At 47.3% G+C, this 24531-nt stretch overlaps 1 protein-coding gene across 1 annotated transcript in view; it reads right to left on the bottom strand.

Annotated features, from left to right (window-relative positions):
* The window catches only part of LOC119386194 (uncharacterized), a 102418-nt gene that overhangs the window by 77388 nt on the left and 499 nt on the right, over positions 1–24531 (bottom strand). The window lies entirely within an intron of this gene.

The following is a 24531-nucleotide window of genomic DNA, read 5'->3' as shown; positions in this document are numbered from 1 at the left end:
CTAGCATTCGTGACCATGTGACTTGGCTACGTGCAATACGCGCTAAATGTTCGGGTCCATCCTCCAGCTAAATAAAATAGATAGAGGCAAGTGCACATCCACCTGCAGATCACTCAGTGAACCATCCATGATACGTTACCTCTCGTACGCATACCTGAAACTCCGAAAGTAAAGTAGTGTTTGCATTTTGTTTCTTCATTTTTTTTGTGTATGTCATGGTATGAAGACACAGCAGGCTACTTCAACCGGCAGCGTTTTCTTCCTTTTTTTTTTTTTAAGTGACAAAACTGTAACCTACATCTGCTACAACTGCCAGGCAATCTCGTCGAGAGCGGCACGTCAATACGTTACTTTAATTCTATAGAAACGGCAAAGTGGTAGCGTTACACTACGTGTACTGTGAATAACTTCGAGTTTGAGCTGTGAGCCGACTTTTAACGCATGATCGTAACAATGTTATCTTAATGATCCCCTAATGTATTGCTGGTTTATCACGATAAAATCGCACATGTGAATGGTAAACGTATCACACGAAGACGAACCACTGTTGTTTCTTTGTTTCTCTCTCTCTTTTTTTTTCTTTTTTAACATATGGCTTAACCAACCGCTCTGACGGCGTGTAATCAGCAAGGCTCGCAAAAACGTGCCGTCTAAGCCGGAGCGCCGATCGGTCGCTGTCAACACGCACGTACCTGCAAGATGAATGCGCATTGTTCGTCGGTGTCGCCGACTGTCGCTGCATCTCTCAAAGGCGGAGGTATGCGTTGTGACGTCTCGTTAGCAGCGAAATTTTTTGCTTGTTTGTTTCTGTTTTGTTTTTCTAGAACGGCTGCCGCGATTCCATGCCGCGACGCGTTCGCACTCTGTTCACATCTTTTTACAACCTATAAAGAAGGAAAATGATTCGCCAATTTTATGTTGCAGGATAAAGTTTAGAATTAATAATAACTGTTAGGGTTTTACGTCCCAAGACCACGATATGATCATGGGTGACGGCGTAGTGGAAGTTTCCGGAAATTTTGACCACCTGGGATTCATTAATGTGCACCTAAATCTAAGCACACAGGCCTCTATCATTCTGCCTCCATCGAAAATGTGGCCGTCATGGCCGGGATTCGATCCCGCGACCTTCGGGTCAGCAGTCAAGCACCGTAACCACTAGACCACCGTGGCGGGTGCCACATTTCATTGCTGTTTTTTTTTTCATTATTACATATGTAGGACACTTGTAACAATATTGCTCATGTTACTTACCGGGTTTCCTTTTGTAATTTATTCCAATCGACGCTGCTTTCGTCTCGTCGTGAAAGCTTAGCGGCAAATGTGTTGCGCTGCTAAGCTCGAGGACACGGCCTCGATTCCAGAGCATGGCGAACGCATTTCGATGGGGCCCAAATGCAAGAACTCCCGTGTACTTAGGTTCTTGTTTTTCTTCACGAGTACTTAAATGGATATTGTAGACTACATTACGGGTGGGTTTCTGTGCCCCCATATTGGGCTGTAGTCTTGCCTAAAGTCCCTAGATTTTTCCTCTTTACTTAAGTACCGACAACTGCCTCCTTTCACGGCCCTCTCTCACGCGCAGCTGGCGTCCGACGCCATTTTCTTCCTAACTTGGAAGATTTACAAAGCCATGTGCGTCTAAGTACATTAGCCACGCATCTTTCAGCGGACAATATGCTACCGCGACGCGCCTTTCTCCTCCCGTCAACCCCCTGTCATTAGTGAATGGGGGACGCGTTTCACCAGGTGCTGGAAAAGAGTTAGGAAGAACATGGCTACCGAAAACGAGCGTTAGCCAATGAGATTCGTCGCCGGCGCTTCAATGGTTGTCGGTACTTAAGAAAGAACAGGGAAAAATCTAGGGACTTTAGTCTTGCCGCTTTGCGTGTTTAACAGCTAAACAAGCAGTGCTAAAGTGGACGCATGCGCATGAAAACGGCTGGGTTGCAGCATTCGACGTTTCATGACCTTATCAATTCACGTCGCGATATACAACAAGAAAGCAAAGCAGTCGTTTAACAGCCCAAAGTGGTGGCACCCATGAGTCTTACGTAAAATCGTCTACACACGGGACGGAAACATGGGTAAAAAAGGGATATAGTTTAGCGCATTGAATAAAAAAGATTATTTTCCTTGTCACTTGCTTCCTAGATACTTGATCCGATCAATGAGCTTTTGAGCGTTCTTTTCCTTCTCAATACACCTCAACTGTTTTTGTCTTCGATAACGTAGATTTCCTGAACAAATTATGAATCAACCATAAACTGTTTAACGCACGAAACGTCGTTGTTCAGGAAAAGAATGATCGCCTACACGACACTCGAAATTCGGTGGGAAAAGCATACGCAAATTAAAAAGAACAAAGGATTAACTTTAGTTTTGTGGAATATTACTCGATACCAGAGTGATAAAATAAGCTTAATACAGCCCATTAGTAAACCTATCGTAAAGTTTATCACAGTAATTAACGTTATGTACACCTACAGCGCGTTTCATTGTCGAATTTATCATCTGTCGAAAAGTCCATTTATCAAAAAATGTGCGCCAATGGACTAGCATGAAGAGTCAAACAGACCTGAACCGGACAGGCCGAGCCCAGGCGCTAACCTAAGAGCACAAGTTCTGTTTTCATACGTCTGAGTCAACTGCTTTAGCGCTGTGAGTGGTGTTGATATACGCGGAGGTGATAAGCATGCACGCACACACAACACGCACGCATACCTCCACCCCCCCCCCCCACACACACACACACGCACGCACACGATGCGCGAGCGCCCGGCCAGCCAGTTCATAGAAACTGGATATGACTCAACGACGCAGAGCGGTCACGAATGTTTCGTCTACATCGGGCTTCCGGTGAGCTTAACAAAAAGTACAAATGGTGCGATGAGTAATCATTCGCTATCAGCGGAGTAACGAGGAACAAGAGAAGAGAAGCAAATATTTTAAGCTGCTGTGTGAACAATGCATGTCACAAGCGCATCCGCGTGACTGCATATTGAGAAACGTTATGACAGTATGACCAACCAACCAACCAACCGGTGTTAGCTGAGCACAGGAGGTCGCGACGTTGGTGTGTCATATTCTCGTTTCCTTTTTAAATGCGAAGCATTTCTTAGCGAACTTCTGCGACTTTGAGCGTATCTATCTATCTATCTATCTATCTATCTATCTATCTATCTATCTATCTATCTATCTATCTATCTATCTATCTATCTATCTATCTATCTATCTATCTATCTATCTATCTATCTATCTATCTATCTATCTATCTATCTAGCCGCCTACGACTTTGTACTCTCCTGGCCGTTTCGTTAATCGGATGTATACCAAAATTGGTGTGTCATAACATGGCCTTATTACGAACATAAATGGCAGGTCATATCATGAAAATCATGACACGCATGTCATGAACAGCACGATTTACATTCCACGGCCTTTGGGCTCCCTGGCCGTTCCGTTAATCGGATGTATACCAAAATTGGTGTGTCATAACATGGCCTTATCACGAACATAAATGACAGGTCATATCATGAAAATCATGACACGCATGTCATGAACAGCATGATTTACATTCCACGGCCTTAGGGCTCTTGCGGCCGTTCCGTTAATTTCATATATACCAAAATTGGTACGGCGTGACAAGAGTTCATGACGAACATAATGACAGGTCCTAACATGCACATCATGACGCGCATGTCATGTGCAGCATGATTTACATGACATGGTCTCGGGGCGCTCGCGGCCGTTTAAATGAAGGGATACATACGAAAACTGGTATCACGAGACATTTCTGTATGACGAACATAACTGACACGTGGTAACATGAAAATCATGATATGCATGTCATGTATGACATGATTTACATGCCACGCTCATGGCGCACTCGCAGCCGTTTCGCTAGATTGATATACACCAAAACTGGTATTGTGCGATGTGACTTTATGAAGAACATGAATAACAGGTGGTAGCACGAAAGCCATGACATCCATGACATGTATGTCATGATTTACATGCCACGCTCATGATGCATCCGCGTCCGTTTCGCTTGCGTGATATACACCAAAATTGGTGTTACGCGACACGACTGTATGATGAACGTAAGTGATACGTGGTAACATGAAAATCATGACATGCAAGTCATGTACGACCTGATTTACATGCCACGCTCATGATGCGCTAGCGGCAGTTTCAGTAGATTGATATACACCAAAATTGGTATTGCGCGATGTGACTGTATGAAGAATATGAATGACAGTTGGTAAGATGAAAACCATGACATGCATGTCATGTATGTCATGATTTACATGCCACGCTCATTGTGCATTCCCGGCCGTTTCGCTAGCTTGGTATACACCAAAACTGGTATTGCGCGACGCCACTGTATGACGAACGTAAATGAAAGGTGGTAACATGATAATCATGACATGCATGAAATGTACGACATGATTTACATGCCATGCTCATGGCACACTCGTGGCCGTTTCGCTAGATTGATATGCACCAAAATTGGTATTGCGTGATGTGACTGTATGAAGAACATGAATAACAGGCGGTAACATGAAAACTATGACATGTATGCCATGTATGTCATGACTTACATGCCACGCTCATGGTGCATTCGCGGCCGTTTCGATAGCTTGATATACACCAAAACTGGTATTGCGCGATGTGACTGTATGATGAACATTAGTGACAGGTGGTAACATGAAAAACCATAATATTCATGTCATGTATGGCATGATTTACATGCTAGATCTACTCATGGTGCACTCGCGGCCATTTCGCTCCTTTGATATACACCAAAATTGGTATTGCGCGATGTGACTGTATGACGAACATAAATGAGAGGTCTTAACATGCGAATCATGTTATGCATGTCATGTATGGTATGATTTACATGCCACTGTCAAGGTGCGCTTACGGCCGTTTTGTTAACTGGATATATACCAAAATTGGTATGGCATGACACGAGTGCGTGATGAACATAAACGACAGGTCATGCATTTATATACCAGAATATGCGTTTCATTGGCATGGTGTACACTAGATTGTGCATGCATGCGTGCATGGCAAACATGCGATATATGGTGGACTAGATGCCATGGCATGAATGATTTCATTTGGCTCAAAGACAAACAAGGCGATGTATGCAGCTCTTTGCTGGCTGCTTCGCATTACATCGATTCCCACAGTGCGTGGGATCTGCCGAATTTTTCCCTCTTTTTTTTCCTTTTCTTGCTCTCTTCTTTTTTTGTAACATCTCTCTTCTATCATCTTTTATCCCCCTTACCCCTTCCCCCAGCACAGGGTAGCCAGCCGGTCTAAGAACTGGCTGACCTCCCTGTCTTTCCGCTTGTTTCTTCCTTCCTTCCTTCATTCCCAACAAAGTATATATACTTACGAAATCTATTATTGTGTGCGGAATGCAAGTACACGCGCACTCATATATAGCGTGTGCTATGAGCTGAAGAACCGCCGATGGCCAAGGTCAACCAAGAAGCCTCCGACAACAACGCCTCGCAACGACACTGTGCGGCCTTTGGGACGTCACAATCACAAACCGAGCGACACAGAGGTTAGCTGTAGCATCAGCAAGGGGCTGAATATTCTATTCACAGTAAAACCTGACAAGCTGGGGTTTTCACTTGCGCTGCTTGAAAACAACATACGTGATCGCCTTATTGCTGGGCCTGCTGACGAAGCACAGTTTTCCAAGCTAGCTTGTCAAATGCAACCAACTAGACGCCCTAGCATTATGACCAGGCACGTGCGGTTGTGCTTTTTTCCTTCCGTTGCTAACCAGGAGCCACCATGAATGCCACTTTACTCAGATATGAAAAGGGGGGGAGGGGTGATCATGGCGGACTAACTGTGCATTGAGAGTGAAATACAACACATAAAGAAAAAAACCTCTCCTTCTGGGCTTCTTGGTCAAACAGCGGCCCTTTCGCGCATCCGAAACATCGTGTAGCGAGTCGCCAAAAGTTTCTAAAGCAGCTGCCAACGAAAAAAAAATGCGACTATTAGTCGCACAGTAGACAACGTTAACGTGACGGTAATGAATATATGGCCTCGTTAAACGGTAGGTCTTATAGTGCCCGTATCAATGTTTCTTTAGCTTTCCAGCCAAAGAAGTACTTGGCCTATCTATGTCATCATAAGCATTACCACAGAGAAAACGGAGAGGTGACAAGGGGCCCCAAAGCTGGCGAGCAACTGCGAGAGACGTCGGGTCTGCGGAGCTCACACACCACTGCGGTTTGCGTAACGGGTCGCAGGGAGTGATGCACGCGTGACGCATGGACGTCGCGCAAAACACCGGAACTGAGCACGCAGAACGCAAGCTGAACTATTCGGTCACTGGAGAACAGCCGCAATAAAGCATGCGTGTGCTTCGTCAAATCTGAATGAGGGCACAGAGGGGAGAGAGAGGAATGGCCGGGAAGAGAGAAACGCACAACCTGCGTGACAGCTGCGTGAAAAAGCAAGCTTAGTGAACGCGTTTTCCCGAGCAATTTTCGGCGCCCGCTATTCGTGATTGCGATCTATGTGATAACGATAGGACTATCGCCGCGTCCAGGTCCGATTCCACGTAACACCTAGATACGAGGAAGAGTTTTTTCTGCAAATCGAGACTTAACGCGCAACTGCGCACTCTCGATTGCACGAGAAACTTCCGCCGAGTTGACATATCGCCAGTGATCCACGTTAACCCAGAACTGTCATTAGAGAGAGGCAGCTAGTGTGTCCTCTGCAAACTTCCTGGCTTTCTTTCGCTGTTGTTGTCCTGCGTATGTCCGTTAATTTATTCCACGTCATTTAAAGTTTAAAGACATCTGCCACAAAATAGAGCGATGCTTCGACATTCGTTCGAGCTTTTCAATGCTCAGCTTTCTTCGCGCTAACTTTTGCTCTCGTAAATGTGGTAGACTGATGGATAGTGCAAGTTTATTAATGACATTACTAAAGGACTGCGTATTGCTAACGCAGCTGGGAGTTTATTGTTTATTGCTGTTGCTTTGGAGTGGGAGCGAAAAGAGCATGATCGTCATAACTTTGCGTTTGCGAGGGTATCTGAACTGTCCTGAGGTCATAAAAGCGGAGTGGTGGGTGGGTGAATGTGTAGACATTGCAGCAAGCGCACAGAGATCTCGCAGCCTCTGCATAGGGGCCGTATCTAAACGAGAAGAACCAGCAAGTATACCCTAACAACAGGACAAGGCACATTTCGATCCATTCGAAAAATAAAAAAGAAAACGAAAAAGATTGGAGCCCGCCCTAATGCTTCACTTGGGTACCTGGTAGTGGCACTCGCCCCTCGGCGTTTTTGTGCCCCGGTGTATTCATTGGGTTAACAGTGTTTCGTTGCACTGCCGAATCGGATCTCGAAGGCCACGTAGAAAGACGCGCGTGGCTGAGATCCGCTCCGCCAGGTGCCGTAACAATCGCAGGTGCTCACAAAAAAACCGCCTGCTCATTCAATCTACTCATTCAGTTAATTTCTATTAATTATTCTGACAGTTAGTTGGCCCTTATCTTAAGTAAACTTATGTTTCGATATCATATGTGTCAAATAGAACTCTTAACTCGCACAAGAAATCGATTTCGTGCCAGTTTTATTTTTTTTACAGTACTTTTTTCTGAATATTCTGAAAACCTGAAGTAAGTGCTCGACCGGAAGTGCTTGGAAGAGAACCAAAAGTGCCACTAATAGACATATCCAATGCACATGGTGGAATCTTAGGTGAAGCAAAGCTGTCGTGATGCTCCAATACGATCCATCTTCTGCAACACATTTTTGCTGTAGGTATCACCCCACGCACTTTTAGTCCGAGTAAAGAGGCCCAGTGCGGAAGATGTTACCTCATTTGTCGAGACAATATCGGCCAAAGCATTCTCTTTTCGTATAGGAATGTCAGACACCCCAACCTGACCTGTGTCACCAGCAACTCTGAAGATACGACAGAATATGCACCATGTTTTTCTGGTAGATTTACCGTCAAACACGATGTTCTTCGAACTGTACTTGTTCTCTTTTAACATTTTCATTCTAATGCCACTGGCACAAGGATAGACAAAGAGTAATAATAACAAGGTTAACACGATTCGGAAGTCAACAAACGTAATTGCCTGTATCTGATTGTTTTGATGATTACAGGGACAGCTTACTGCTTTCGTATAGTGGCGTACACAGTAACATAGTACCTACCCTGAGTTTTCTATGCATATTCGGTTACAAGCTAAGCAAAAAATTCAAGTGCTCTTGCCCTATCGGGAAAATGGGGGCAAGCGAAGCATAGCTTCTGCGTGCCTACATCATTTCTTTCTTTCTTTCTTTCTTTCTTTCTTTCTTTCTTTCTTTCTTTCTTTCTTTCTTTCTTTTTATCGCATTACGCAATAGCTCCCTCCTAACTGTTTCCTTCCTCCGTAACTTTGCAACGTGATCAAATCAAGATTCAAGGGATGGTGGGGAGAAAATTTTGTCCCTTGAATTTTGGAAAAAAATCTGTTTCGCCGAAAGGGCAAAGCAGTGAATGCGATAGCAACATGTCGTAATGTTATACGTAATACGGTTAGCAGCTAACTCTTTTTGGTCCGATCTCGCGTAACCCTACAAAACGCTGGTGTATGGGAACACGACCGCTCCCGGGAGAGAAGTGGTTTTCGTGCAGTTTCTCGTATCAGTGGACACAGCACGAAGTGGTGAAATCACAGCGCGTAGAAGGGTATACGGGCCGTTTGCTGATGTCTGCCGACATAGCGACCGCGTACTTACAGTCAATGTTTACAGTTGCAGCTCGTGCTACGCCCCCCCCCCCCCCCCCCCCCTCCATTAACCCGGCGTCCCTCCATGCTCTTTCGCCCAGCAAAAGACGGGCGGGGCGTTTCCTTTCTGGTTAAAGTACAATTGACGGCAGGCCTTGCACGCTGGTTGATGTTATTGCATGCGCCCTCCGTGCGAGAGAGAAGGTCAGCTTGTTTAATCTCTGCTTCAGCCGTGTTCCTCGCCAGTGCTCGCGAGCTTTTAGTCGCGGGTTGGTACAACATACGATGCGCGCAGCGTTGTTGTCGATTTGGAATTTATACGGTACGGTACGGCGACAGTGAAAAAAAAATGTACAGAATATCCATATAATTGTTATCGCAATAAAAAGGATACACAAAAACCGTGAAAGAGGGCTCGCCTTTCTTCTGGAGAGCTGCATCGTCTCCGCTGTAAAGGGTTAGTCCGTTGGAAGAATAAACTAATCCGACGCCTTTTCCATTGGTTTCGTTCTCGCTTTTACTAAGCTTCTGAGGCCATATCTCATCGCCACATATTTCTTCATGAAGCACGCGTATACGCGTGCTTTATGAGGCACGCATATACAGCACGTGTGACATTGTATACAATGTCAGCACGAAGCGTTGAGCCTATAAGGATTTCGCGCTTGTCGGCTACACCCTGTTACCTCCGCATGCGCAGTCGGACACGCACAAAATGGAGCGAAATGAGTTGATTGCGAACGATATATGGTCACTCGAGACAACGAAGAAAGGGTGGCAACTCCATGGCAAAGCAGGGTGGGAGGCAATTCATAACTAACATTACTCGTATATTGGACAATCGAGAGTGCGTACCGTAATGATGTCACGTGAATCACTGTTGTGGCGCCACGAAGTGCGCCAAAAGGGCGAGAAACGCCAAGAAAGAATAGCGCGCTCAATTTTGTATTTTCAGACCTTGTTTTGGCACTCTTTAAAAAAATAGGATGTGCAGACACGGACACAAGACAGTGGTCAAGACACCACAAACGCCGCTACCTACTGAAAACTCGCACAGTTGCGGAAAAGAAGGTAGACACAAACACTTATCTGCACATTCCCAGACAAGAGGCGATACCTATCAATCAGGTGCGCGTGGTGGCCTACGTGAGAGATAACTGTTCACTTTCTTGACTTCTCTCTTGTGCCCATTTTTGCTCGTCCTGTGTTTTTATCATGAATATCTACCAACTAGCTCTCTGTTATTCTAAGTTTTTCATTGTCTTTCCTTCTATACTTATTTATCGATTTACTCGAGTAAAAATGAAAGTAAAAAAGTGTACTAACGCATTGATATATATTACTTCTCTATTTTATTTATCTACGCAGACTGTACTAGGTTCAAGACTCCACGAATATGCTATACAGCGAGTTGCGTTGTCGCTTTTAAGGCTGGAGGACGCCGCAGAGTTGAGGTGCAGGCAATACTCGTGAGACTTCTGAAGGAGAGAAAGATGAAACTTCCGCAGAGCTATTCTCGTTGTGTCTATCTAAAGCAGATGTCCACAGTCCATTTTGCCAGGAGAGGAGAAACATCTGGCGTCTTTCGTTAAGCAGCTGGCGTCTTTTCGTTTTGCTTTAGAAACATCTGGCGTCTTTTCGTTTTGCTTTTAGAAAACATCTGGCGTCTTTCGTTGGTTTATTTCATCAATCAACGGCGTTTTGAACAAAATTTTTATTGTTTAATCACGCACAGGAGAAAGGTAAACAATGGCTGCTAATGGGAATGAGAGACAGAAGAAGTCGGCTTTTAGCTAACACTTACACTTCTACTTCTACTAACGTTTCCTACTGGAACATGCCAATGGCTGCTAATGGGGAATGAGAGACAGAAGAATTCGGCTTTTAGTTAACGCGCACGCTGCGAATTTTTCATTGTTCAACAACGCACAGGAGAAATCTCCCACCGGCACCACCTTGGAGGTCAAGATCTGGTACTAGCGTTAAGACTGGTTACGCACTACGACGGGGACGAACGGGTGCCGCTTTAAGGAGCTTCGCCCCTAAAAATTCTGGAGTAGAAGCTTTCACAAGGTAGCAGCAGTTGCGAAGTCAGGTTTTTCAAGTGCTACAAGAGGTTACGGTGTCAATTAGAAAGAAGAGTTATTTTTAATGAATCCCAATTTTAGACTAAATAAACCATGCTGCGTAACATCTCAAAGCGACAAAAACCATTATGCCACCGCCTAAGACGGCTCGAAGGCGAAATCTATCTTTCTCGTCTAAGTCGATTTATTGATTCCCTCTCCTAAAGATTTCTGCACCTAACGTGGTTTTGCAATTTCCACTGCCTCCAAGATCGGATGCATTGCAAGCTTTCTGCACCTCACCTGGTTATGCACTGCCCCCGTGATCGGCCCACTTTTGACCAAGCGACGATGTCATTTAATGACGTCATTACATGAAGTCACTTCATGTACGTCATGATTACCTCACAAATTTCGGCTATCTGTGGCGTCATGAAGGCGTCATATGGTGACCACATCACGGGATGATTTTTTGCATCACTCGTGTTGACGCCACCGAGGCCGACTCCGACGGTCAATTATCGCGTTTGATGAGGCATCTAAGGCTTTCGCCTTAATAAACTTCCCTGTGTGGATGGATCATGCTTGCCACTCTCCCGGTACATGACCCTGTTCAAGTTCATTCGCCCTGTACAAGTCCATTCAAGTTGACTCGAGACCAACTAGCCCGGCTGTCCATTCAGTCTCTATAGTCCAGAAAACCCAGGCCGCGAGGTCGAATCCGGGCCGCGACGGCCGCACTTTCGATGGAGTCGAAAATGCTTGAGGCCCGTGTGCTTAGATTTAAGTGGACGTTAAAGAACCCTGGGTGGTCGAAATTTCCGGAGTCCTGGTCTCTCAATCATATCGTGGCTCTGGGATGTTAAAACCCAACAAATATTAGTCCAGAAAACCGTGGACCGGTAGATCAAGTTGCGGGACAAGCTTGAAAGGTGGGCTTCCCACTGTACTCGAGTCCACTGCCTTATTCCTCGCCTTATTCCAAGCCGCCGCGATCGCTGCAAGCTACCGTATGATAAGCAAGGCCAACGTTTTTAGATTAATCTAAAGACGTTGGCAAGGCAAAATAGGGTAATCGGAAACTCAGGCGGGAACATTCTTTAGCTCTCCCAATACGGCCCATCTAAAACGCTCAACAGTTCTGCACGATCATTGACTCATAGGAAATTGGATATAGAGCAGCGGTGATGCTATTCTTTTCCGATGAAAGAAAATGAATTTCCTGAAACAGCAAAAGCGTTTGGTCGGTCCATAAAACGTTTAGTGGTTCCTGCCCGTATTAGCGTCGTCGATTATGTAAATTTCAGGCCGGGCAGAGCAGAATAAAATCATGACAGAGTGCTCTAACGTTAAGAGCCCCTTCTCAGCGGTAGCCTTCTCTGCAATGCTGTAGCGCAAAGCGCGAAAGCGTCGCATAAGCTGCTTGTACAGCAAAGAGCCTAGAGTGCGTGGTCGTGAGACACGGGAGACAACCTCCACAGCAGCAGCACAGGACAAATTTCATTATACAATTAAGTGATTGCTGTGTAGAAGTAAAACTTCGCCTGTGTTCATGGTTTCCCAATGTGCAGCCTACAGTGACTACTGTCGAAAGTGTGTGTTTGCAGGGGGGAGGGAGGGGGGCTCCGCTTCCTTAACTTTGCTCACTTGCCCCCCCCCCCCCCTCCCCACCCGGTAGATGGTAGATACGCCTATGCCTCTTGCTCATGGACACTGTGGAAAACTTCATTCTGAGCAGTGCCGAAAAAAAGCCAGCAGACGAAGATTGCATACTTCTTCAAGTAAATCTGAACGCAAGCCTGTATCGTCAAACCAACTTTATTCTGATGTAATTTCACGTTATCATGTACCGATCTATTTAGCTTGAAATGCCACAAGAGGACATGTAAGGATTACCTCGTTTATAATAGGTTTGAATCCTAGAAAAACGTATTGTATCTAGGATTCTTGCGCGAGCCAGATTGCCGATTTTTATGTCTACTTTTACAACGAATATTGCATAAAACGAAGTATCTTGTGGGGACGATGCTACTTCGTTATAACGAGGTTTGCCTTAGTTAGAACTCTACAACGGGAGAACACCTTTCGTGAAGGCATCACTAAGATATATTGTAGTGGTTGAACGAGAACCTCCTCTAGTACAAGATGTAAAGCCGACACGATGAATTGTACGCCTCAGAAAAATTCACGCTTCGCGAAAGTCTAAAGCTAAACACGCGTTCCGGCGGTGGCGGGATTCGCCTTTCCGCAGCGCGAGGGGCTCCCTTCGCGGCTGAGAGGCTCGCATGCACGCAAGAGTCTCCACCACCCATTCCCATCTCCTTGTTTTGCCGGATCGTTCAATAAAGTTGTTCACTCACTCACTCACTCATAGGTCATTCAGAACGCTGACGATCGCTAAAAAAATGAGAGACACCTGTGTCCATGCTGCCCAACAATATTCCAGGGAAGGTCTCAATACAGAGCTTCCCACAAAAACAATTCACGCTTACGCGCACTTAGACATCATTCAAAGGAGATTGTGCATGGAGATTTCTTATTTATTAAAGGGGTCATGAACCGCTTTTCCAAGTAATGATCTAATGACCGCAGTATCAGAGTGTACTGCCTCTCGAATCGATTGCCGCAAAAATTTCTCGAGTCCGTCAAGAATGAGCGGAGTTACGGGGGTTTGGCGCACGCTCTCGGCGCTTTCTCTCTTTTCTCGTGCCGACGAGCGCACTGGAAGCTACACAGGGAGGGATGGCACGGAGGAAAGAAGTTACGTCAGCGCGCATCATGAAACGCGATCGCTCTCCCGCTGTGATTCGCGGGCGCGAGTGCGGCTACCGTGTACTGAGGAGTGCGACGCCGGCAAGTGGCGGCATCCCGTGGCAAGAAGCGCATCTCATCCGAACGCCGCTCTCGATTTATGTCGGCTATCGGCCAATGAGGATGCTATGTCTTTTGTGACGTGGAGATGCAGATCGCGACGTCAACGGGCAGACGCCCCGCCCACCGACGAGAGTGAGAACCGGCCTCTGTTTGAAAAGAGGGCTCCTGAGAAAACAGCAACTTCGCGTTCCGCTTGTAGCCTTTACGCGGTGTGCACGACTGCAATATTTGTCTGAGCAGTTCATAGCCGTGTCAGCTTCCCACAGGATGTGTTTTTTCAACAATCACAAGGGGTTCTTCATGACCCCTTTAACGCGAAAGCCTTAGATGCCTCATCATGCGCAAAAATTGACCGCCGGCGTCCCGCGTCGGCGGCTTCAATACGAGTGATGCACGAAATAGTCATCACGTGATGACGTCACAGATCGCCAAAATTATGTGACGTTATCATGTGACATCATCGCTTGGTCAAAGGTTGTCCGATTCCGGAAGCAGCGCAAAACCAGGCGAGTATCAGAAAGCTTGCAAGCCACCGATCCTGGAAGCAGTGTAAAACCATGTTAGGTGCAGAAAGCCTTCGGAGGGGGCAGGAGAGTACCACTGCATGGACTGAGGAGAAAAAAAAAAACGACAGGCCTGCGCGGAAAGCGCAGCACAGTCACAGCGAAAGCGGCAAGAGCGGCATTTCTAGAGCCCGTTGTGAATTCGTTTGGGGCTGCTAATGCAAGTACACTTGCAAAGTACCCACTACGCCATTAATCATAATTATTGCGATAGCAATTATATGGACGGTCTCGACGAGTTTTTGTCGTCGCCGTTGCCGTCGCCGTCGCCGTCATGTCCTTCCGGTATGAAGTCCAAATTGATAAGATCCCCCCGGGCATTGTATGTTCTACCGCGGGTAAAAGCGCGCGAGCGCGGGCGACGAACGCGGCCGAAGCAGAGTTCAAGCGAGCCGGCCCATTTCCATCGCCCAGAGGGTGCATGCGATAACATCACCCCGCTCGGGATTCCTGCCATCGAAGCAGACAGGAAACGCCCTTCCCGTCTTTAACGAGCCTTAAAAGACGCGAAGACGCGAGGGGAGGGGGGGGGGTGTCGCGCGAGGAGCAACTTTGAACTTTGAATCTAAGGGCACGGTCGCGATCGCTGGCGCGCGCGCTATCTCGAAAGCCATCACAGCGGGCGGCTCGTATACCCTTCTACGTGTTGCGCTCTCAACGCGAAGTGACTATGCGGAGAACATCTCTCCTAGGAGCGGCCGTATTTTCTTACACCAGCGTTTACCCCAGCTTGAATGTTAAATTTTTGTGCGCTGTGATGTCACGTGTAGCTCATGCAGTCCTTACTGCGTCATTGCGATGCTCACTGGGATACGAATACACTGTAGTAATAACAAAAGAAAACATGGCACTGCCGCACAAACAAAGCTGCACCCACGCAAGCCAACGACGGCCGGAGTTGGCCGCAGTGCCGCCGCCGCCGCCGCGTCTTCGTCGCCTAGGTAACCGCGACAGCCGCGCGTCCGCAGCGTGCGGAGCAGCTCTGTGTACCAGGTGACTTACGCAACGCGCTGCCGAAATGCTCTCACCCTTCCAACGCGCGTTGCGCCACAGTTGCGGAACGCGGCGTCCAGTGGCGGCGTCCGTCCATCCGTGTCCCCTCACACATAGAGTTCCCTCTAGTAAGTATTGTGTGAAACTCTATGCCCTCACACTCTCTCAGCAATCACGTGATGGCAGCGCCCCAAGAATGTGGATTCCCCCGATATCATGGCATAGTCAGTCGAATGGCCACAGGCTTTCGCCGAACACACTTTGGAATTAACAAAGTGTCCAATTTTTTTTCTGGGCCCATGGCAAAGCAGCACCTGTGCGATACGCGCCGCGAAAGCGCTGTTGACTTTCTTGAGGGCCACAAGCCTGAACGAAACTTTGTAAACAGTGTAGTGTGTGTGTGCTTGATGTGGTTATCAGTGTATATATCATAATCATCACCCAGAACCTGGAGTGCATGTCAGGCGAATAGCCAGGCTAATATCTCGAGCGTTTCATTAAAACATTCCTCTCTATCTCTAAAAATCGATCATTTTTTTCTAAAGACAGTCCGAAACACTTTATTACTGCGGCCTTATCAGGCGTAGCGAGGGTCAGCTTCCGCTCTTCCATTGTTGAGTGCCTAGTACCACTAGTACACTTGAGCATAGCTTGCTATGTTACTCTATATTGCGCGTCGTCCCCACTTTTAAAGGGGTCATGAACCACTTTTCCAAGTAATGATCTAATGACCTCAGTATCGGAGTTTACTGCCTCCCGAATCGATTGCCGCAAAAATTTCTCGAATCCGTCAAGAATCAGCGGAGTTACGGGGGTTTGGCGCACGCTCCCAGCGCTTTCTCTCTTTTCTCGTGCCGACGAGCGCACTGGAACCTAGAAAGGGAGGGATGGCATGGAGGAAAGAAGTTACGTCAGCGCGCGTCATGAAACGCGATCGCTCTCCCGTTGTGATTCGCTTGCGCGAGTGCGGCTACAATGTACTGAAGAGTGCGGCGCCGGCAAGTGGCGGCACCTCGCGGCAAGAAGCGCATCTGATCCGAACGCCGCTCTCGATTTACGTCGGCTATCAGCCAATAAGCATGCTATGTCTCTTGCGACGTAAACTGGCCGATCCGCGACGTCAACGTGCAAGACGCCCCGCCCACCGACGAGAGTGAGAACCGGCCTCTGTTTGAAAAGAGGGTGCCTGGGGAAGCGGCAACTTCGCGCTCCGCTTGTGGCCTTTACGCGGCGCGCACGACTGTAATATTTGGCAGAGCAGTTCATAGCCGTTTCAGCTTTCCGCAGGATGTGTTTTAGGGGCGAAGCTCCTTATAGCGGTACCCGTTCGTCCCCGTCGTAGTAGTGTGTAACCAGTCTTAAAAACGGAGGGGGCGTGCACACATGAAGGCTCCCTAAAGACAATGCGCTGCGACAGTGCGTGATATGTATTGCCCTCTCCTCTCCTACGCTTCCCCCTCTTTCTCCTCTCCTACGCCCCCCCCATCCTGCCTCGCGGCGCAGCGGCGCCGACGCAGGCAGCGTCGCGAGGCAGCGTCGCGGCAGCGTCTTGATTGAAAAAACCGACCGCTCGCGCTGCACAACCGTTCACTGACCACCCCGTATATATATAGGCACTGGATTTTGACCTCCAAGGTAGTGCGTGTGTGCGATTTCTCCTGTGCGTGATTAAACAATGAAAATTCACAGGGTACATGTAAAATTAAATTGAGCTGCAAGTCGTCATAACTCCCATCGAACCTTTAGTATAAACGCGCCCGATCTCACGTCGGTGATGATGTACTGGGCAGAATTCACGGAAGATTCACGATTTACCGATGAACCTCCGCAGCTTCGCCAACTCATCATCATTCACTCCGTGGATATGCTGTGATTTTTAGCGGCGAAGCTCCTTAAGGCGGCACCCGTTCGTCCCTCGTAGTCGTAGTCGTAGTAGTCGTAGTGCGTAACCAGTCTTACGCTTTGACCTCCAAGGTGGTGCCGGTGGGAGATTTTTCCTGTGCGTTGTTGAACAATAAAAAATTCGCAGCGTGCGCGTTAACTAAAAGCCGAATTCTTCTGTCTCTCATTCCCCATTTGCAGCCATTGGCATGTTCCAGTAGGAAACGTTAGTAGAAGTGTAAGTGTTAGCTAAAAGCCGACTTCTTCTGTCTCTCATTCCCATTAGCAGCCATTGTTTACCTCCAAAGTAGTGCCTGGTGAGATTTCTCCTGTGCGTGATTAAACAATAAAAATTTTGTTCAAAACGCCGTTGATTGATGAAATAAATCAACGAAAGACGCCAGATGTTTTGTAAAAGCAAAACGAAAGAACGCCAGCTGCTTAACGAAAGACGCCAGATGTTTTCTAAAGCAATGGTTTTCTAAACAATGAAAATTCACAGCGTACATGTAAAATTAAAGTGAGCTGCAAGTCGTCATAACTCATCGAACCTTTAGTATAAACGCGCCCGATCTCACGTCGGTGATGATGTACTGGGCAGAATTCACGGAAGATTCACGGTTTACCGATGAACCTCCGCAGCTTCGCCCACTCATCATCATTCACTCCGTGGATATGCTGTGATTTTTTTTCAACAAGCCCAAGGGGTGCTTCATGACCCCTTTAAAAGTGAAGCTTCTATGAGTTACATATTCCAGTGGCAGCGCCTTCGCAAGCATAGTTCACGAAAAATCCGGCGCCGGTCCGTGTACAGAAACGCGGATGTACACAAATTCGGCCCTCGAACGTGCGCCGGCCACGTGCGTATTGTATGCGCCGTTTTACTAAAAGTGATGCTGTCTCGATGGTGGGGTTGTCGGCGATCAGCCGTTTCTAATATGGCAATCTGATCTTTGATCGAGGTCACTTGTCAGTTCACGTTGCCACACTTCTTTGTGGCATTTCATTTTTTCACGCATGACGGTGGCTGCTGCCTGTAGCAACAGAAGCGTTTCGCTGCTACTAAGCGCGTAGGTGATTTTCCCGGCCTAGAAGAAGGAAAAAAAATCACGCCATATCCACGAAGTGAATGATGATTGAGGAGCTGGCTCGGAGATAATCGGGTAAACCGTGAATGCTCCGTACAATTCCTCTACTGTCATATAAAGACGTCACACGTTGTTATAGTAGCGATTGTGGTCAGGTTTTTGTGGAACCACAAGCGGTCACAGACCTTGCAGCTCTGGCCGAACGTGTGGTCGAGGAAATCGCGCTTGAAGCGCGCGTCGGCGCCACCAACTTCAGGTAGCGACTGCTTTCGGCACTTGGCCGCTGCATCCCGCGCCCGTACCTCTTCGAGGTTCTCTTGGCGCCGCTTCCGCGCTGCTTTGGCGTCGCGGGCTTGTATCTCGTTGTCCGCACGACGCTGACGTCTCTCTGCGGCCTCGTGAGCTCTCACCGCAGGGTCTCGGCGGCGAGCCACGCGCTGCTGCTGCCTTGCGAGCCCTCTGCTCCGCCGCCTTGTCTTCTTCGTTCGTGTTATTAGTATCTAAGCGCACTGCCGGAGTGGAGCGAGCTCCGCTTGTTACAGTTGGCTATGCTATATGTGGTTTTGCTTGCGTTAATACCATCATCAAGGCGCTCGAAGATGAAGAGGAAGAAGACTTCTCTTTCGCGCGAGCTGCGCCGGTAGCGGTCGCGCCTGGAACTAAGGTTACGCTTACGACGAGGCGCTTTGCCCCATCTTAAAGGGGCCCTGCAACACCTTTCTTAGTTATATTGGAATAGTCTCATTATCGACGTATGACTCTTCACGAGTCATATGCCGCAAAAATTTTTCGAATCTGTCAAGTCTAAGCGGTGTTACCAAATTATAGAGATCACGTTCCGCAGCTTTCTCCCTCAACTCAACGCCGCGAGCGCGCGGAAAGCTAGGCAGCGAGTCGAGGAAGGGAGCGCAGAGGAGCGAGGCTCCGCCCAGGAGCGCCGGCGGAGTTTTTTTCTTCATTTTATTCTCTCTGACGTCTGGGCGCAACCACGTGGTCTGTGCCGCCACTTCCGGTCGGCTTGCGTCGTTCTCGTCGAGCGGAGCCGATCGCACTTTGTATCGCGCGTGCTTGAAAACTGCGCGTCGGTTTGGTAATGTTGGGTGTGCACCTCGAACGCCGTAGTGTTTTCATCGCTCTGCCAACCATGGAAGCAAACCTGCGCGCTCGTTTGGAACGAATGACAGCTGAGATCGGTTTCGGCCCATACTCCGATACACCGCCTCGTAAGACGGCACTGGCAGACGACCCCGAAGCGCCGCCATTACCGGACGCCAGCATTGTTATCGGAGACACGCTGCGCCCCTGCCTCGTTCGGTCGTGAGAACATGCCAACGATGCAGTTCACAGCTGACGAGGCAACACTCGAACGGCTGCCACTCTCAACGGCAACCGGCGATGGTCAAAAGCACAGAAATATTCACGTTTTCGGCACTGCGCATGGCGAAGAAAACGGAACCACGCAACTACGAGCAAACGAGCTGTCGGTGAGACCGGAAGTGCTAATATTAATGTTTGTTCGGTGTTTTTAACGCGATAACAGAATATAAACATACATATTATCTACTTATTGAACTCAAAATTAACAACGAAAGTAATAATGAGGGTGTTATCGTGATTATAACATCAGCCAATGGTGGAACTGCCGACAATCGCGTCATATTTTGCGGACGAATACATCATTTGTCGAGAGAAGAGGGAGCGATTTTCAGCTGACTTTGAGAATTTATTGTAAATTCCAGGCCGTGCGCATCGCTATAATATTTGGCTCGCGTGTTCTCGGGAGCCTCGACTACCGATCGGCAGCGCTTTTTGAGCATGCTCAAAAAGTGTTGCAGGGCCCCTTTAAGAACCTGGCCAGCCAGTTCCTAAAAGTCAAGAGGGAGCATTGGGCAATGAGAAAGAAAGAAAGAAAGAAAGAAAGAAAGAAAGAAAGAAAGAAAGAAAGAAAGAAAGAAAGAAAGAAAGAAAGAAAGAAAGAAAGAAAGAAAGAAAGAAAGAAAGAAAGAAAGAAAGAAAGAAAGAAAGAAAGAAAGAAAGAAAGAAAGAAAGAAAGAAAGAAAAGAAGGTCAGGCATGCACACGTCATCACTCCCATTTTTCCGAGAGGGAAAAGGCTCCTAATTTTTTTTTTTTGCTAAAAACACACCTTCCTACTTTTTTTGCTCGCAAGGGCATACGTGCTGGACGGCTTCAATTAAGCCCATAGTTACGCCCAAATTCCTCGCCTGCCACTCACAATGCTTAGCTGAGTGGAAGTGAATGTTATCGCGATAGAGATTATATGACCACAATTGGTGAATTGTCGCTGTGATGAGAAAGGAAATTTTCATTGAACATCAAAACGTTGTGTCACACACAGAAACAGGAGTTTTGTTCATATTGAAAATCAGTTCTGCGGAATCCCGCAAGGTGGCGGAAGGGTTAAGAAAGGAAAAATAGGCAACCACCCATTGGGTGATTGCCTATTTTTCACAAATGGGTGGTTGCCTATTTTCCCTTTCTTAGTTTTGTTCATGTATAGTCGGACAGTTCGCGCATGCTCACTACAGTAGCCGAGTCACATTCCTCCGTTACCACGCAAGGGAACCACTTACACATTTATCACCAGCAATACCAACAAGATACCATATATAGAAAAAGCTCATGGTGTCCTAATGCATTCGCTCAAGACGACTCGAAGGCGAAAGCCATGATGCCTCACCAAACGTGAAAATTAGACGTTGGTGGCAGCCACGTCAACAAGCGTGATGCAAAACATCAACACGTGATGACGTCCGATTTGACGTCATCACAACGTCAATGTGGCGTCACATTGTGACGTCATCGTCGTTTGGTAAAAGGTGGGCCGATCCCGGAGGCACTACAAAACCGCGTGAGTTGCAGAAAGCTTGCTATGACCCCGATCCTAAAGAGAGTACAAAACCCCGTCAGGTGCCGAAAACTGTAGGGGGGGGGGTGTCACTGCAATCGACTGAACAAAAAGAACATGGCTCTCACCTTCGAGTCGTCTTAAGCAAATGCATAAATGACCATGTGACTTTTTTAGTCACGCGAACGCCTCAAAGACGAAGTGAAGGAGCAGCTTGCGCGGTCACGGGTTATTTTCGCTTTAAAGTGAGCGCGCGGCTCGAGCCACGCTTGAGAGGTTGCGTGATTTTTTGCACCACACACTGGCTTTTTTCCGAGGGACCCATCCCTAGAGCCGTCTAAGGCTTTCGCCTTAATCACAACATAACCACCATCAACAGGGGCAAAGATTGGGGGGCGCCTTGCTCTACTTCTCCTCCTTGCCCTCGGGAGTGTGGGACAAGGAGGAGGAGAGGCGTTCGGCAAACCGATAGTGGTGCGGTTGTGATGGCATGTGGGGCACTTAAGCCGTTCCTTCAGTGGCAATATACGCGCAAAACTGTCTGCGATTGTTCTTGCATGCCAGACTCTGGCTACTAAATGATGACTCGAAGCTACTCACGAAATTCTAAAAGGAAAATTACGTTCTTTGTGCGCAAAACGTTTGAGAAAAGAACTCATATAGGAATATAAGAAGTCAGATAGGTCCTATCTGACTTCTTTTCTCAAACGTTTTGCGCACAAAGAACGTATTTTTCCTTGCAAAATGCAGCACCAAATAGCCCAAGTAGCCACCCTGCTGACTCACGAAATGGGGCACCACAGCACGAGAAGACGCCATTGCGAAAGAGCCAGCTTGCGAGTTTAGACTTGGCTGGAGGTAATAGAGCTCGCGATTTCTTGCCAAACCTTAGTAGCTTTCTGGTACAACCTGGTAAACCTCCCTGCCTTTCCTTTACCTTTCTCTCTCTCTCTCTCTCTTGGTAGCTTTCCGATGGTAAAGCACTGTTCGTTATCATGCCTCGCACGCCAGCGTCACTGTCAAATGTAGTGTGTTTGTACGTACGGCAGGTCCGTATTTTCTTTCTTTTTTTTTTCTTCCTTGGGGCGGCAATGCGCGTAGGCTTCGTTTGCAGCTGCGAATGACAACGTGAACAACGTAAACACTGTTCATACGCTCGAGCAAAGGTAGGTAGGTAGGTAGGTAGGTAGGTAGGTAGGTAGGTAGGTAGGTAGGTAGGTAGGTAGGTAGATAGGTAGGTAGGTAGGTAGGTAGGTAGGTAGGTAGGTAGGTAGGTAGGTAGGTAGGAGGTAGTGTAGGTAGTGTAGTGTAGGTAGTGTGTGTGTGTGTGTGTGTGTGTGTGTGTGTGTGTGTGTGTGTGTGTGTGTGTGTGTGTGTGTGTGTGTGTGTGTGTGTGTGTGTGTGTGTGAGAGAGAGAGAGAGAGCACCGAGGGGGATACGGGACCAGCGTTTTTTTTTCCGAATGCGTGGCCCTGTCATAGTATATCTATTGCAGATAATGTCGATGACCTCTTGCGCATATTTGTCTTTCCATCTGGATAACGATTATCCTCGCGCAGTTGTATTACATAACTGCATGCAGTTTATTCAGAACGGCAGTACTCTGGATACCTTAGTCAAATACGTGTAGATAACGGAGATACGGTTAATATGTCCAGGCACGGTTATACCTACGACCGCGTACACTCATACGCGCACTGGCATTTCAAATTCACGTATTTGCTAATAACATGGATGTGCTTTGGCCTGCGCTTCAGCTACAGCGTTGTTATGCGTTTGTCAGGCATGTAAGTAATAGAATTACAGTAATTAAACTACATTTTGCTGTAATAAGTAATGTAATGAATTACTTCATGCGAGCGAATTTAAGACTATGAATCAGTACTGTCCTAATTACCTTTGACTAAAATATAGCATGTCCGCTTCCCTTACGGCATGAAAAGTTGACCAAGAAAGGACAAAAAGTTAACACAGACACGTCAATCTGAGTGCCAAACTTCAAGCGTGGTAAATTTTATCGGGCCAACATGACCAAAATACGAAAAGAAAAAAACTGAAATTCGTGACGTCACATTGACATTAAGGTACAGAAGCCCTATAGGCGGAAATTCAAAAACGAAACTTTGACCTTCATTTTTCTCTTCTAATAACGAACGTATGACGGCAAAATTAAAGACAATATTGCTTTCAAAGAACAATTTTTCTGTCTAAACTGAATAAACGTTTAACTTTCATGCCCTGCTAAGCAACCTTGAAATAGGTATCGTTCACCCCACTGCAAAATTTATAGTTACACTGCTACGATGCAAAGCTCTGCAAACATTATGAAGCGATACTCCCAGTAATTTCATTACGACCGGCGGAGGAGTGAAATTCTGATTTCACCGCTAAAATTGACAAGCAGTTTATATTGGTCCCTATAAAACCACCTCTCTCGGACACAGTGACGCATTGCCGACGTTTACAAATAATATAGAGAGGACCGTACTGGGCGCGTGCGCCTTGCCACCCTTCTTAGGTCAACGTCTCTCAGGGCTTTCGACTATCCCTCGTGTGTGCAGCATATCGCACGCGTCTATTTTGCAACGCTGCCACAGAGTTGACTGCTGCAAACGAGTTCAACTACTTTTCGAAATGCCGTTTCATTTTCTGCGTCATTTTTACTATCGTAATGCCCAGTCACTGACACTAATACAAACGCCAGTGCTGCAACTTCCAAAGCATTGACGAAAGCGTATAGCTCACTAGCAAAACGCATAGTTGATGTCAGTAGCGTAGCCAGAAAATTTTTTCGGGGGGGGGGGGGGGGGTTAGTTATACGTTGTGTGTGTTCGGGCGTGCGTTTTCTATGTGGACCTGTATATATACACATGCAAAACTAGAAAACTCCGGGGGAGGGGGGGGGGGCAGGGAGAGTTTATACACCCCCCCCTGGCTACACCAGCGGCAGTTTTACAAATTTCTTAGGGCCACGGTGCCTTATAGAAAATTTACTGTACATATTCCTGATAACTTTCTGTTGACGTTGGCGGAGGTTTCATTGATTACTTCCCGGAAAAGCAGATTGTTCTACGAGGAAGGGCGTGTAGCGTAAGGCTCCGGATTAAATTTGACCTCATGACGGTGTTTAAGTCGCACCGAGTACGCAAGAGACTGTGCATCACCCGCTCCCACAGGAATGCGCCCGCATTGCCCGGTATCGAGCTCAGCCACGCAACATCGCTGCCACTGGGCTTGCACGGGGCGGGTACACGCGATTAAGATGCATCAGAAAGTCGTGCACGCTGCTCTCGAGTCCCACTGAAAAGAGTTTAAGAAAAACTAAGTCGATCAACTTCCTCGGAGCACTCGTTGTGCTGCAGGTGTCTGACTGTCTAGAATGAGTTTGGCAATGGAGCTGGAAAAATGAGCAGAGTTGAAACAATG

The sequence above is a fragment of the Rhipicephalus sanguineus genome, chromosome 3, assembly GCF_013339695.2.
Source record: "Rhipicephalus sanguineus isolate Rsan-2018 chromosome 3, BIME_Rsan_1.4, whole genome shotgun sequence".
NCBI lineage: Eukaryota > Metazoa > Arthropoda > Arachnida > Ixodida > Ixodidae > Rhipicephalus > Rhipicephalus sanguineus.
The sequence above is the reverse complement of the archived record's forward strand: the minus strand, read 5'-3'. Positions and strand labels throughout refer to the sequence as shown.